This window comes from Heterodontus francisci, chromosome 19 (assembly GCF_036365525.1).
Source record: "Heterodontus francisci isolate sHetFra1 chromosome 19, sHetFra1.hap1, whole genome shotgun sequence".
NCBI lineage: Eukaryota > Metazoa > Chordata > Chondrichthyes > Heterodontiformes > Heterodontidae > Heterodontus > Heterodontus francisci.
In genome coordinates this window covers 63,629,184-63,643,335 of record NC_090389.1, presented here as the reverse complement: position 1 = coordinate 63,643,335, position 14,152 = coordinate 63,629,184, and the positions used below count along the sequence as shown (strand labels likewise).

Genomic DNA, 14,152 nt, shown 5'->3' with positions numbered 1-14,152 from the left:
GCTCAGTGTTGACTATAGGTGCAATTCATTAAAAGTAGCAATGTTGCAATCCAGGGAGGGTCAGAAGCTGCAAAGCATGGGAGTGAAAAGCTGGAGGTTCTGCAAAGTGGGTACACACATCAGAGGCAGAATACTGATGGGCCTTGAGACGTGAACGCTTCAATTAACAATGGGTCTCTTGCACTGAGATTTCGAGTCCTCCATTGAGGAGGGGAATGAGAGAGGGAGACAGGTGTAGCCAGAGGGAGTGGAGCTGCAACACCTAGGGGAGCATCAGGCTCATGAGGATGAAGGGGGCTGTGGAGGAGGAGGACACAGAGAGCCACACAACCAGGCTCATGGCCGCAGAAGGCTCTATCCAGTCGAAAGGATGTACTGACAAAGGCTCTGCTTCCTGGAGATGTCGGAACATTAGTGTCGATGATGACTGCGTCTGTACAGGAAGGCAGTCACGGAGCTGTGTGCTATGCTGGAGGAGGGTCTGAGCTCAATGGGATGTGGTGACTAACCATTGCCAAGAGCCCTCATCATCAGTAACGGTATCCATTCACTCAATGTACAACTGGTTTGTGACCATTGTAAATGGATCCTTCAGCTCTAAGTGAGGCTCCCAGGAAGCTGTCACAACTCTCTCATTCTGAGATAGTCCCAGGTGCCCCAGCTTTTCAGTCTTCCTGAGAATCTTCATAAAAGGATACTGAGTGACGAGGGCTACCCTACTGGAGATTTGCTCCTAATGCCTGTGTGGAACCCCAGAACACAGGTAGAGAGCACTTACGACTGTTGTCACGCATTAACAAGGGCAACCATTGAGCAGGCCATAGACCTTCTGAAAATGCAGTTCAGATGCCTGGATAAATCCAGGGGTGCCCTGCAATATGCCCCAGCAAGGATGTCATGTATTGTCGTGCTGTGCTGTGCAAAACCTGGCGCTCCAGAGGGAAGAAGCTTTGGAGAGTGAGGACCTCCTGGAGCGCGCCGTCACTTTTGAGGATGAGGAAGAATTGGAGGGCCTGCAGACCAAGTGGACAATGGCAATCCACCAGAGGGACCGCTGTCAGCATGCACTGATATGCATGGCAGGAAGGCACACTAGTCAGACACTTTTCTTGTGATTCTCCCTTAAATGCCCATGTAAGTGATTCAGTTTTCGTCCTCGTATAGCCTTGTTGGCCTTTCCTTGAATGTCCTTATCATCTCTGTCGACCCGTCATTACATCAACGAAGGCATACATTACATATTGACCCCATGTAGTGCAAACAATTGCATGACCTCCTTCTCAGAAGCTCACCAGCTGGTAATGGCCGAATCGTGCAGAAATGAGTACTGGAGACCTGTTTTTGCAACACATGACCTTTTGATAGTTGGTGCAGGGGAAATGGCAAAAACAAAATTATTAAGAAGCACACTTAAACCTGCTGGTACTGGTAGAGTTAAACTTACTGATACTGGTAAATATACCTACTGGTATATTTTCTGATCTGTCCTGTTGTAAAAGCAACAGCATAAATTTTTAATATCCCATATAACCTGGAAGTTTGATTTTAATGAAACAGTTCAAATTTATGGATAGCAACAAATCCAAACCTGATGACAATTATTATGTACTGCCATTTTCAGTAGTTGTCTTGAAAGGTGAAGTTTTGACACACAATACTGAACTGCAACAGAAGCTGTTGGTTGATCCAACAATATTTTATATAGTAATGTTTATAGATTTTATTATTTCCTGGACTTTTATTTGACACAATGATGAATAGATTTCATTGCTGCTGCAAATAAGGTTCAGCTTGAATAGTAGGAGATTTGTGCGTCTGTTGAGATTTCCAGTCCGAGATGCATTAACTCTTGCACGACAGGAGAACCTGGAGTGATAAATATATATTAAAATTTTCAAAAACTGATTTATAATAGTCAAAAATATGGTTGGTTTATAATTGCATTTTGTGTCAATTCTTTCATTGATTTTTCATATAAATATGCTTTGCTGTAATTGTTTCTATAAGTTAAAATTAATACATGATTCAAATATTCTTAAAAGGTAATTTATCTTAATTGATACAACTGGTAATTGAAATTAACTCAGGAATAAACGAGCAAATGAAAAATCCTATTTATTTAAGTATTTTAAGCCGTTTGTGTACCAAAGCTTAATTTTTTTTTTAATGTATTTATTCAAGGGATGTGGGCGTTGCTGGCTAATGGACATTTATTGCCTATCCCTAATTGCCCTAACTAAGAAGCCATCTTCCTGAACCACTGCAGTCTGAGTGGTGAAGGCACTCCCACAGAGCTTAATTAGGGCGTTCCAAGGTTATGACCCAGCAATGATGAACGATTGGCAATGCATTTCCAAGGCAGGATGATGTGTGACTTAGAGGGTAACTTGCAGATAGTGGTGTTTCCATGCACCTGCTCCCCTTGTCCTCCTAGCTCATAAAAGCCATAGGTCTAATCAGTGGAAAGTTTTCCCCATCATTTCCATTGACAACAGCTTTATTAGGGTTCCTTGGTGCCACACTTGGTCAATTGTTGCCTTGATGTCAAGGGCAGTCACTCTCACCTCACTCGAGGAATTCAGCTTTATTGTCTATTCTTAGACCAAGGCTGTAATATAGAACCCAAACTGAGCAGCGGTGATCAGGTTATTAGTGACTAAGTGCTGCTTGATAGCACTTCCAACACTTTGCTGATGATTGAGAGTAGACGGATGGATGGTATTTGGTGAGATGGGACTTGTCTTGCTTCTTGTGGACAGAACATTTCTGGGCAATTTTCCACTTTGTTGGGTAGATGTCAGTGTTCTATCTGTACTGGAACAGCTTGACTTGAGGCACGGCTAGTTCTGGAGTCTTCAGCTGGGATGTTGCTCTGGCACATAGCCTCTGTTGTATTCACTGCACTCAGCTCTTGAAATTATGTGGAGTAAAACGAATTGACTGAAGACTGGCATCTACGATTACGAGGACCTCAGGTGGAGGGCGAGATGGATCATCCATTGGGTACTTCTGGCTGAAGATGGTTGCAAAATGCTTCAATCTTGTCTTTTGCACTTTTGTGCTAGGCTCCACCATTATTGAGAATGTGGATGTTAATGCAGCCTGCTCCTCCGGTTAGTTATTTAATTGTAACTAATCCCATCATTCATGACTATGTGGCAGGACTGCAGAGCTTTGATCTGACTCATTGGTTGTGAGACCAGGTTGGCACCTGACTTTCAGGCACGCCTGGTGGTGCTCCTGGCATGTTCTTCTTCACTCTTCATTGTACCAGAGTCAGTTGCCTGGCATATGCCAGGACATGAGATTACAAATTGTAGTGGAATGCAATTTGACTTCTGTCGATGGCCCACAGCGCTTCATGGATGCCCAGTTTTGAGCTGGTAGATTGTTCTGAATCTGGCCCTTTTAGCATGATGGTGGTGTCACACAATACAATGGAGAGTGTCCTTAGTGTAATGTCAGAATCTCATCTCCAAGGACTGTGCAGTGGTCATACCTACCAATACTGTCATGGACAGATGCATCTGGGTTTGGATTTCCCACAAGTGAAAACACTTTCTCTACGTCTGTTCTTTCAAACCCTTTCATTATCTTAAAGACCTCTATCAGGTCACTCCTCAGTCTTCCATTTTTTGGGGAAAATAGCCCCAGCCTGTCAGTCCTTCCTGATAAGTATATCCTATCAGTTCTGGTATCACCCTTGTGACTCTTCTTTGCAACTTCTTCAATGCCTCTATATCCTTTTTATATTATGATGACTAGAACATTTTTATTATTATTCGTTCATGGTATGTCAGCATCTCTGGCAAAGCCAGCATTTATTGGCCATCCCTAATTCCCCTTCAGAAGGTGGTGGTGCGCTTCCTTCTTGAACCGCTGCAGTCCAGTCTGTTGGTACACCAACAGTACTGCTAGGTAGGGAGTTTGAAGATTTTTATCCAGCGACAAGAAAGTAATGGCAATATATCTCCATGCCAGGATGGTGTGTGACTTGGAGTGGAACTTGCAGCTGGTGGTGTTTCCATGCACTTGCTGCCCGAGTTCTTCTAAGTGTTAGAGGTTGAAGGTTCAGAAGGTTCTGTTGAAGGAACTTTGGCAATGCAGTGCATCTTGTAGATGGTACACACTGCAGCCACTGTGTGCTGGTGGTGAAGGGAATGAATGTTTAATGTGGTATATGGGGTGCCTGTCAAGTGAGCTGCTTTGTTCTGGACAGTGTGTGTTTTGTGAGTGTTGTTGGAGCTGCACCCATCCAGGCAAGTGGAGAGTATTCCATCACACTCCAGACTTGTGTCTTGTGTACAGGCTTTGGGGAGTCAGGAGGTGAGTTACTGCAGAATCCCCAACCAATAACCTGCTCTTGTATCCACAGTATTTATGTGGCTGGTCCAGTTAAATTTCTGGTCAATGGTATCTACAGGATGTGCACATTACTCCAAGTGTGGTCTAGCTAAGGTACAAGTTGAACATAATTTGTATACTTAATTAACTGTATACAGAATTAAAAACCTTGTGTTTAAATTCTTAATTGTTTTTGACCATTTTCCCACAGAAAGATCCTTGGGAGGGATAAATCAGAGAATGGTGGTTAAGCTACCTTTCATGTTGTTTTACCGTACTGTAAATAATAAACAAGAGTCTCACAACAATCTGCAAGCACCTCACACCCATGGTGTTGGGAAATGTCTGGTCCTGAATGCTCAGCAGAAATGGTCGGGCAGGCCTTCCCTGCTGGCTGTGAACAGTGTAATAAAAACTGACAGAGACAACTGCGCCATCTTGTGCAGACATGGCTCCTGCGAAGAAGCTTCTGACAAGAGGCAAGAAGAAGAGCAGGTGTTGGAAGTTTACCTTGGACTGCACACATCCAGTGGAAGATGGTATCGTGGATGCCTCCAATTTTGAGCAGTTTCCTGCAGAAATGCATCAGATTGTATGGTAAAGCTGGCAATCTGGGCAATGTGGTAACCATTGAGAGGAACAAGAGTAAGATCACTGTTGCCTCTGAGGTCCCATTCTCAGAGGTACCTAAAATACCTCACCAAGAAGTACCACAAGAAGAACAACCTGCGTGACTGGCTTCGCGTAGTTGCCAACAGCAAAGTGAGCTATGAGATCACTTCCAGATCAATCAGGATGAAGAGGAGGAAGTGTATGAAGACTAAGCATAAGGCTGGTCTGAACTTTTGTACAAACTGTCTTCAATAAAGTTAACAAAAAGGGAAAAAAAGGCAGGATTTTTAGCCCTCGATGGGGGCGGCACGGAGGAAGGTGGGCACAAAAATTCATGCCGCAGCCAGTGGACCATTTTGCAGAGGTGGTGTGTGGGGGTGGCAGGGCTACCAACATGCAACGGGTGACTGAGTTTTTAAAGGCCACTTGTCTATTGTCAGATGCCAAATTAAGGCCATCAATATAAGATCATCACTAATAAAGGCAATGAACTATTCAGAAGAAACTTTTTATCAAATGAGTGGTAAGAATGTGGAATGTGCTATTACGAGGAGTGCTTGAGGCAAATAGCATAGATGCGTTTAAGGGGAAGCTATATAAGCACATGATGGAAAAAGGAATATATGCAGATAGAGTTTGATGAAGTAGGGTGCTAGATTTTTTGGCCCGGCACCAGGACCCCTGCCTCCAGACCAAAATCTAGCCCAGGGTGTGAGGAGGCTCATGAGGAGCATTAATACTGGCATAAGCCATTTTGGGCCAAATGATCTGTTTCTGTGCTGTACACCCGATGTAACAGTGAAATAGATATCAATTCCAAGGTGCGTCTTGTAATATCACTAATGCACATTTTTTTATCCTAGAGTGGTGTGCAACATTGGCAAGGCTGTATTTATTGCCCATTCCTAGTTTTCCTTAAAAGATGGTAATGGGTCTTCTTGAACCTTTGCAGTTTCTGTGCTGAAGGTGCTCCTACAATGGCAGTAGGTAGTGAATCCCAGGGTATTGATCCATTGACAATGAAGGAACAGTACTAAGTTACATGGAGATACCAGGGAAAGTGGTGGTGTTCTCCTTAGAGCAGAGCAGAGAAGGCTAAGGGGAGATTTAATAGAGGTGTTTAAAATCATTAAGGTTTTGACAGAGTAAATAAGGGGAGTGTCTTTCCACTGTCAAGTATGTTGGTAACCAGAGGACACAGATTTAAGGTCATTGTTAAAAGCACCAGAGATAAGATGAGGAGAATATCTTTATGCAGTAAGTTGTTATGATCTAGAATGCGCTGACTGAAAAGATGGTGGAAGCAGATTCGAGAATCATTTTCAAAGAGGAATTGGATAAATACTTGAAAAGGAAAGATTTGCAGGGCTGTGGGGAAAGGACAAGGGAGTGGGACTTAGAGAGCTGCTACTGGTACGATGGCCAAATGGCTGCCTTCTGTGCTGCATCACTCGATGATTCTATATGTCAAAGCCAGAATGGTGTATGGCTGAGAAGGGAACTTGGAGGTGATGATATCCCCATGACATTGTTGCTCTCATCCATCATAATGGTAAAACTTGCAAAGACAGGGTACTGTCAAACTAACCATGATGAGTTGCTGAAGTACATCATGTTGATTGTACATACTTCAGCTACTGGGCACTGATCATGTCAGGGGTAAGTACTAAGTCCAGTGGCAGAGGGGTCATTCAAGCAAATTGTTTTGTCCTGGATGGATTTGAGCACTTTGTTGCAGCTGTGCTCATCAAGACTCTGACTTGAGTCTTGTAGATGGTGGTGAGGTTTTGAGGTGTCATGAGGTGAGCTATTTATCATAGAGTACCCAGCACCCATCCTTCTCTTTTAGCCAGTGTTGGTATGATTGGTCCAGTGAAGCCTCTAATCATTGGCGACCCTCAAATGTGGATGATGAGGGGATTTATCAATACTGACACTTTTGAAGGTCAGTGGGAGATAGCTGAACCTTCTCTTGCCATTACCTGGCATTTAGGCAGTGTACATGCTACTCACCACTTGTCACCCCAAGACTGGGGTGTTATCCAGGCCCTGATTTAGGTTAGAATAGGCTGCTTCATTATCAAAACTGCTTCGGTACTGCTTCTTAGTGAAAGAATAAATCAATAGCTATATCCACTCTGTCCTAGGCGTACATGGTTACTTATTCCATCTGAGTATGCCACTGATTAGTCCCCTAAAGTCCTTGAAGAGTGCACATTCATGTTTCTAATGCCTTGCTTCACTGCACCAGGGCTGTAAAAATAGCTTTGTTATCTGGCCCAGTGCAGGGTTGGTTTTTGTGATCTCTGTGGGGCTTGGCTTTAGCAGTGCAGCCTGGATTTGCAAATGTAACTTTCTGGTTCTTTCGCTCTGCTGCCAAACAACTGTCTATATTCAAAAGGCAGCTCAGCCAATTAGGCCTGGACATTAGGCCATCAGGTCATAGCAACAGACAAGATAATTGCCCGAAAACTGGACGAGACATTAACTGATAGTTCCAAGTGTTGCGTCGTGTCAGCATTGAAACTAAAGTCCAGTTGACTAAATAAAGTTTTTCCAGTAGGGACCAGGAAGATTAGCAAAGTTTTTGCAACATTAGCCCATAATCTCCATGAAAGCTTCAGTGTAAGAGCAGATCTGTGCTTTTTTAAAAACAAGATTTACTTTTAACTGATTTATGTTGGTTTTATGTCAGAACATTGCCACACAAATTAATGTTAACAAGATTCTCAAGAAATTTTGGCATTCATTGCTTTTTATAAGATTGGCATGGAAAACAGAGTAAATAAATTGGATTGAGAGAAATTCCAACCAATTTTCTTTACCCTTTTCCTTGTATTTCGTTTACATGCATTTTCCCCAATTCTATATAAAACTACTAAACTGGGACAAATGCAATGTTTTATAGTTATATCAAAAGTATTAAGAATGTTATTTTTTAAGGTTTGTCAGTCTTTTAAATTCATGAGTATTTCATTAATCTGTAGACTAACTGTAGTCATTGATTATTCAGCTGAATTATGAGGTGGCTGTAAATCAGAAGAGAATTGTGGGCTGTGATAACTACTCATTTTCTAAAACTGATTCTTATTTTGGTTCTTCATTGGGTTTAATATGTTAAGATTGTGAAATAATGATCTTATCACATCTATGTTATGGTTTTAAAGGCAGACAATCCAAAAGTGAAGGGCACCAGAGGGGCGACAAGTACTGGCTTTTTGTCCGAAATATTAACATGAGACCTGTGTTTGACTCCAGAAAGCTTGTTATAGAAGGATAATGGTGGAGCCTATCTTTACTCAGTTTCACATTTATTGTATGGATTACAAACATGTAACTTCTCACTCAAAACCCTCCATCAGTCTCAGTAAGCGTCTGCTTATAAGTGCTCAAGTAAGACCCCAATTAACACCCTCCATCTGCATATAATCAAACAATTCATGCACAATTAACAGATTAACACCAATTTTAGGTAGCTTCCTGGCCATCCTCTTTTGGTGCAAGTCATGTGCATGTGATAATTTTATTTCCCCAGATTTGTTTGTTCGGAATGGTAATTACTCATTTTGGTTTAAAATGTTATCTATGTCAGGTGTGCCACTCTTTAAAACAAAGCTCCATTTTTTAAAAGAACATTGTAATTTGTGTTATTTCTATAGATTATAAGTATCACCTAAACATTTCCCTGATGTTGACAGGTCAGAAACACAATTTTAGAGAGTTACAAAGCTGTAATACTCACATAAAAGGTGTTAAGATTTTAAGTGTTACCCTCAAAGTGTTTTTAAACTACAGCTTTGTAGTGCCAGTCAAACAACAGATAGGAGAAAAGCAAATGGAAAGTCTGGACTGTGGTTGAATAATTTATTAAGCTTTAACTTTGGATAGCTTTATCTTTTTTGTGGTGAGATAGTATTTTGCATCACACACAGTCTGAAATGATAATATTAATGCTTCCAGCCTGGGGAAACTGGGTGGACGGGCAGTTCAAATTATCCTTGATGCCAATGGGTTGCCAACCCTCCTGGATTGTCCTGGAGTCTCATAAAGATTAATAGCCCTGACTCTGCTGTGAGCAGCCCAGGTGAAAAATTTTTTAAGCATTTACAAAAATTTTATTTTTTTCATTTTATTTGTACCCTTCAGTTTATTAGTTACAAAAATATAGGAGCTCTTCTGCACCCCACAAGGAAAGTTTAGGCCTCCCTTGCTCCAGAAACACCTTTCATCCCCACCGACTGCGTGGCTAGGGAGGAGGGATGTCTGCCGGAAACTGGCGGGGACCTTCGTTAAAAATTTAGAGGTCATTGGGGATCCCCTCCCATTCCTTCTGGCATCCTGTCTCCTGCCACCTGATATTGCACTTCCGCATGCCAATTAGGCAAGGCTTCCTGCTGGTTTCAAATGGGAGATTCATGAGGCCTATGCAGGTGAGAAGCAGGAGTTAAAATCTCCCAGGCAGCATCTTGCTGAGGTCAGGAATAGTTTACTGCTAACCTGGTCACACAATTGCCAGCCTGAATTAAAATCAAAGCTTGACTGTCAATTAAAGGTACTGAAATGGAAGTGAAAGCTGAACTCTGAACTTGTCCACTAAGAAGGAGCAGTAATGATGTTGCCTTTATGCCAAAAGAAGGTTTCCCTATTAGTTGAGATGTTAAAGTTTAAATTTTCAGATATTGGCATTATTTATGCCACAATAATTATTGGCAGGTTTTAGACTAAATGAGAGTGTGCTATTTTCAAGGTTTCCAAGGTCAGCACATTTGCACTACTTAAGTTGTGGTGTGGGACTTCATTTTCCGATATTGGCTGCCAGAATACCACTCAAAAATTTGGAGTATTCAATGGAAAATCTGGATTTAACTGTTTTAAAATAATCCCAATGAGTCAGATTAGTTAATGAATTCATCTACTTCTATCAGTCATCAACCATGCATATATTAACACTTCAAAAGGAACAAATTCAAATATAAAGTGCTGCAGTTGACACTGTTAAGCTTGTATCAAATTCCTTTGCCAGTTACTTTAATATCTTAAAATAGCAGGTTGAATAAATGTGTGGCAATGTCGCACATTGGAACTTCCAGGCCATAATGTGGAAATCGATTGTTTCTTAGTGAAATGAATATCAGTCACAGCTTACCATCCATTCACCTGAGACAAATTTGACAGATAAGTCATAAGTTCAAAATAGTTCATGTAGAAGAGTAGAAACTATTAGATTACCTATTCCCTGTGCTGTGTATCTATTTCATTTCACAAGTTAACAAGATACTTATAGATGAGGAAGGCCATTCAATCCATTTTAATTCAACAATCCAGAAATATCCTGTATTGCTGCCTTTAACTGTTTTTAAAATAACTCTAGATTTCTCCATGGTTTATCTGGAAATCCATTGATCACTTTTTATGTAGGGAAGAATTCATTTATCAGTCTTAACTTTGCCTTTTATTAGTTTGAACCCATGCCCCCTTGTTCTTCTGCAATTTCATGTGACGTACTATTGCAGATTTACTTTTTCCTGTACTTGCCTGTCTTTCCTATAAGATCACCTCAGACAAATTCTTTCTAGACTGGAGAGCCCAACTTTCTCCAATTTTTCTTCATAACTCAGATGCTTCACACTAGGGATAAGCCTCATAGCTCTACTCTACATTACCTTCTGAGCTGAATTTTATGTTTCAAATGCTGGTCCCACCATTGGGTGTGGAGTCAGGCGCAAGGCAGGTGGAGGGCTGGAACGGCTGGCTTCACGCGATACAGTGGCAGCCAGCCAATTAAGATTAATGAGTCGTGACACCCAACCAATTGTGTGGTCGGGGTCTGGCCTGGAGGCGGGGAGTGTGGCATCAGGTAATGCCTCGGCAGTTGAGGAGGAGATTTTTAAAGGGCTGCTAGGCCTGCAGTGCACTGCGCATTGGGAAGTCCTGGAAGAGGAAGAGGTGACGTTGAATGCTTAGAGATGGCAAACAGGAGACCCCGTGTGGCCCCACGGTTTCCTGATGCCTCCCGCTAGGTGCTACTACAGGCTGTCAGGGAGAGCAGAGACATCTTATTCCCAAGGAACAGAAGGAAGAGACCGGCAAGCCACACCAAGCGAGTCTGGCTCCAGATTGCTGAGGAGGTCAGCAGCCGTGGCATAACAATGCGCATATAGATACAGTGCCGCATGCGGCTCAATGAACTCATCCAGGCTGCAAAAGTGAATATCATTTAATCCCTTCATCCTCTTGAGCCTTGCATCTGGCGAAGTAGGATGTTGCACTGAGAGCGATTTAACCCTAGATATGGGCAAAGGGACAGGGGATGTAACATGTCTGTCAGTGGCCTGTCACTGTGGCCCTGAAAGGAGGCCTGCTGTCATTTTGTAATCTCGTGAGATCCCTGCGAAGGAAGCACATGAAGGAGGCATCTGTGTGCCCCCATCAGTGACAATTGGACTGCCAGCTGCCCAAGTGTTGGGATTGATCTCACTACGGGTCCAACATCTCTCTTCCCTCTTTCTGCAGGAAAAAATAGCACATAATCATAGGGAGCAGACAAAGATTGGAGGTGAGCTGCCACTGCTGCATGAGGACACCAATGGAGGAGCTTGCCGACTGCAGGGAGGACAGAGTATTGTAGACAAAGAGACTGGGGCACCCTCCCAAGACAGTAAATAAGGTCTACATGGGGCACAATGCTGCATCTGCAATGATGGAGCCATGCTGCTCATCAAGCATCTGGAGCACACAGGCATCTGCATCATAGGGGTATGTGCCCTGGAGGAAGGGCAGGCCCTTGACCCTTATATATCTTTGTTCTGTCATGCAGGTCAAGCTGTGGTAAATCAGAGAGTAGCCGAATCCGTGGCAAATCCTGCCACCTCTGAGGGGGAGGAAGGAGCCTCAGAGGGTCCATCGGCACCTTATACTCCTCCGGCAGCACAGATACATACACCTCGGTGGGTTTGCTCATGAGGTTAGATCTGGGAACAGAAACTGGTGAACACAGCACACATGCACCCGAACAGCTATTGGAGATGGTGACAGCCCAGGCCTCTGACAGTCGGATAACTGTGGGAGGCCAGGCTCATGACATGCCTCTGGTTTCAGTAGCAACAAGGGAAATGCTGTAGCCGCAGTGAGAGGTGCGGCAACATCTGACATAGCTAGAGGCTATGTGAGCCCAAGTGCGGTCGATGAAGGAGTCCATCCAAACCTTGACCTCGACATTGTCTCTGACTGGTGCATGAATGGCCTCCATTGAGAGATTGGCAGCTCTGATGGAAAGCCACATCCAGCAGAGCACTGTGTTGGCTGGATATTCGTGCAGACTTCCATGCCATTGTCCTGACCATGGGCACAATGCAGCAGTGGCAAAGTGAGAGGGGGACAGTGGATCTCGAGTCAGCACCAGGTCCTCTGACCTCCCAGGTCAGCAGGGAAGCAGAAGTCAGCCTTGATAGGGAGGAGGAGTGTATGCCTCCCACAGCTGGGGTTCCTCTCACGATGACCCTGGTGCAGGCAGAAGCTCCTCTGCCCCTCAGCTAGTGTTGCCAGTTCATCCAGAATCCCAACTGAAAGAAGACAGTACTGCTTCTGTGCAAGAGGCCCAGAGTATGCTGGGGCTCTCCAGGCCCAAGGCATCCTGAGGGCAGCCACCAAATTCATCCGTAGCCAATGGGAACCAAGGTCAGTCAGCAGCCTCCAGCTCAGCTGACCGGTGCAGGAGCACCACCATGTAGGAGTTCATGTAAAAGTTTTGAGAAGTTCACACAGAATCAGTGGGCTTTCACAGGTGAGCATTTGTCTATCATTGCACTGTCCGCCTCCATTATGACAGTAAATAAATCCTTACTGTAAGGCATGGACTCCCTCTTTTTCCCTCCATCAAGGGCTTGTCCCTTTGCTGCAACCCAGCCTCTGGGAAGGAGCTGGAGGTGGTTGCAGATGCTGAAAGGGCTCAACTCTAGATCCTCACCAGGTCAGCTACATGCGAATGTTCAATAAGACAATGGATCGTTAAAGTAATGATGAAAGATGGCTGCATTAAGGAAGGTCTTTATTGGAAAAGGTACAAGGGCCATAAAGGATCAAATGAAAGACGAATGTATAAAGGCATTACAAGCCTCCCTTTTGTGTCTCTCATGTCCAATGTCATGTTGCCCTGTGCTTCTTCATCTGGCCCAGCTTGCCCATCTTCCCGCTCCACATCATCATCGTCTGAGGAGGTAGTCGGCTCTTCACTTTCCTCATTGATCAACGGCTCCTCCCTCTGCAGGGCAAGGTTGTGCCATGCACAGCAAACTACAATGATACATGAGACCCTCGCTGAGCCATACTGAAGGGCTCCACCGGACCGATCTAGGCACCTGAATCTCCTCTTCAGCAGACCAATGGTCTGCTCAATTGTAGCTCATGATGTCCCATGGCAGGCATTGTACACCTCCTCTGCATCCACATGGAGGTTCCTCACAGGCATCAGAAGCCATGTCTTCAGTGGTACCCCTTGTCTCCAAGGATCCATCCCTGATGGGTGGAGGGAGGACGGAAAAGTTTAGGCACCTGTGATTGCCTCAAAATGTAGGCATCGTGGCAACTTCCCAGGAAGTGTGCGCAGACCTGCAGGATTCATTTATGGTGGTTGTAGACCTGTTGTACATTGAGGAAGTGGATTCCTTTCCTGTTGATGAAGGCCACTGGTGGGTGTTCCAGAGCCTTGATTGCCACATGAGTGCAGTCCATGACCCCCTGCACATGGGGGAATCCAGTGATGGCTCCGAACCCGATGGCCCTCTCCGATTGTAAGTTGGGATCTGTGCCGCAGCACGCATATTCTTCTGAACAGGGCATTGGTGATGTCCTTGATGCACAGATATGGCATGGACTATGAGATTCCACACATGTACCCTGTGGATCCCTGGAATGATCTGGTGATATAGAAGTGCATTGCCATGGTGATCTTCAGGGCATCGGATTCCCAGCAAGTTCCCTGGGGTACAGATCATTTTGCATCCTGGCACACGGGTCAGTTATGGCCTCCCTGGAGAGGTGGAGTCTTTGTTAGCAGTGGCAATGAGACATGTGTAGGTAGTGGAGCTTCGACCTGTACACTCTCACTGGAGGGTACCTCCTTCTGTGCAGGGCAACTCCTTCCCCATCTCCTCTTCACAATTCTGCCACATTCAGACGCTGCTGAGGACCATCCTGT

The 14,152-nt window shown here is 44.2% G+C and overlaps 1 protein-coding gene and 1 pseudogene across 4 annotated transcripts in view; both read left to right on the top strand.

Annotated features, from left to right (window-relative positions):
* Positions 1-14,152, top strand: part of fbln2 (fibulin 2) — a 213,336-nt gene that overhangs the window by 55,653 nt on the left and 143,531 nt on the right. The gene's annotated exons all lie outside the window — the stretch shown is intronic.
* LOC137380118 (large ribosomal subunit protein eL22 pseudogene) lies at positions 4,793-5,168 on the top strand (annotated as a pseudogene).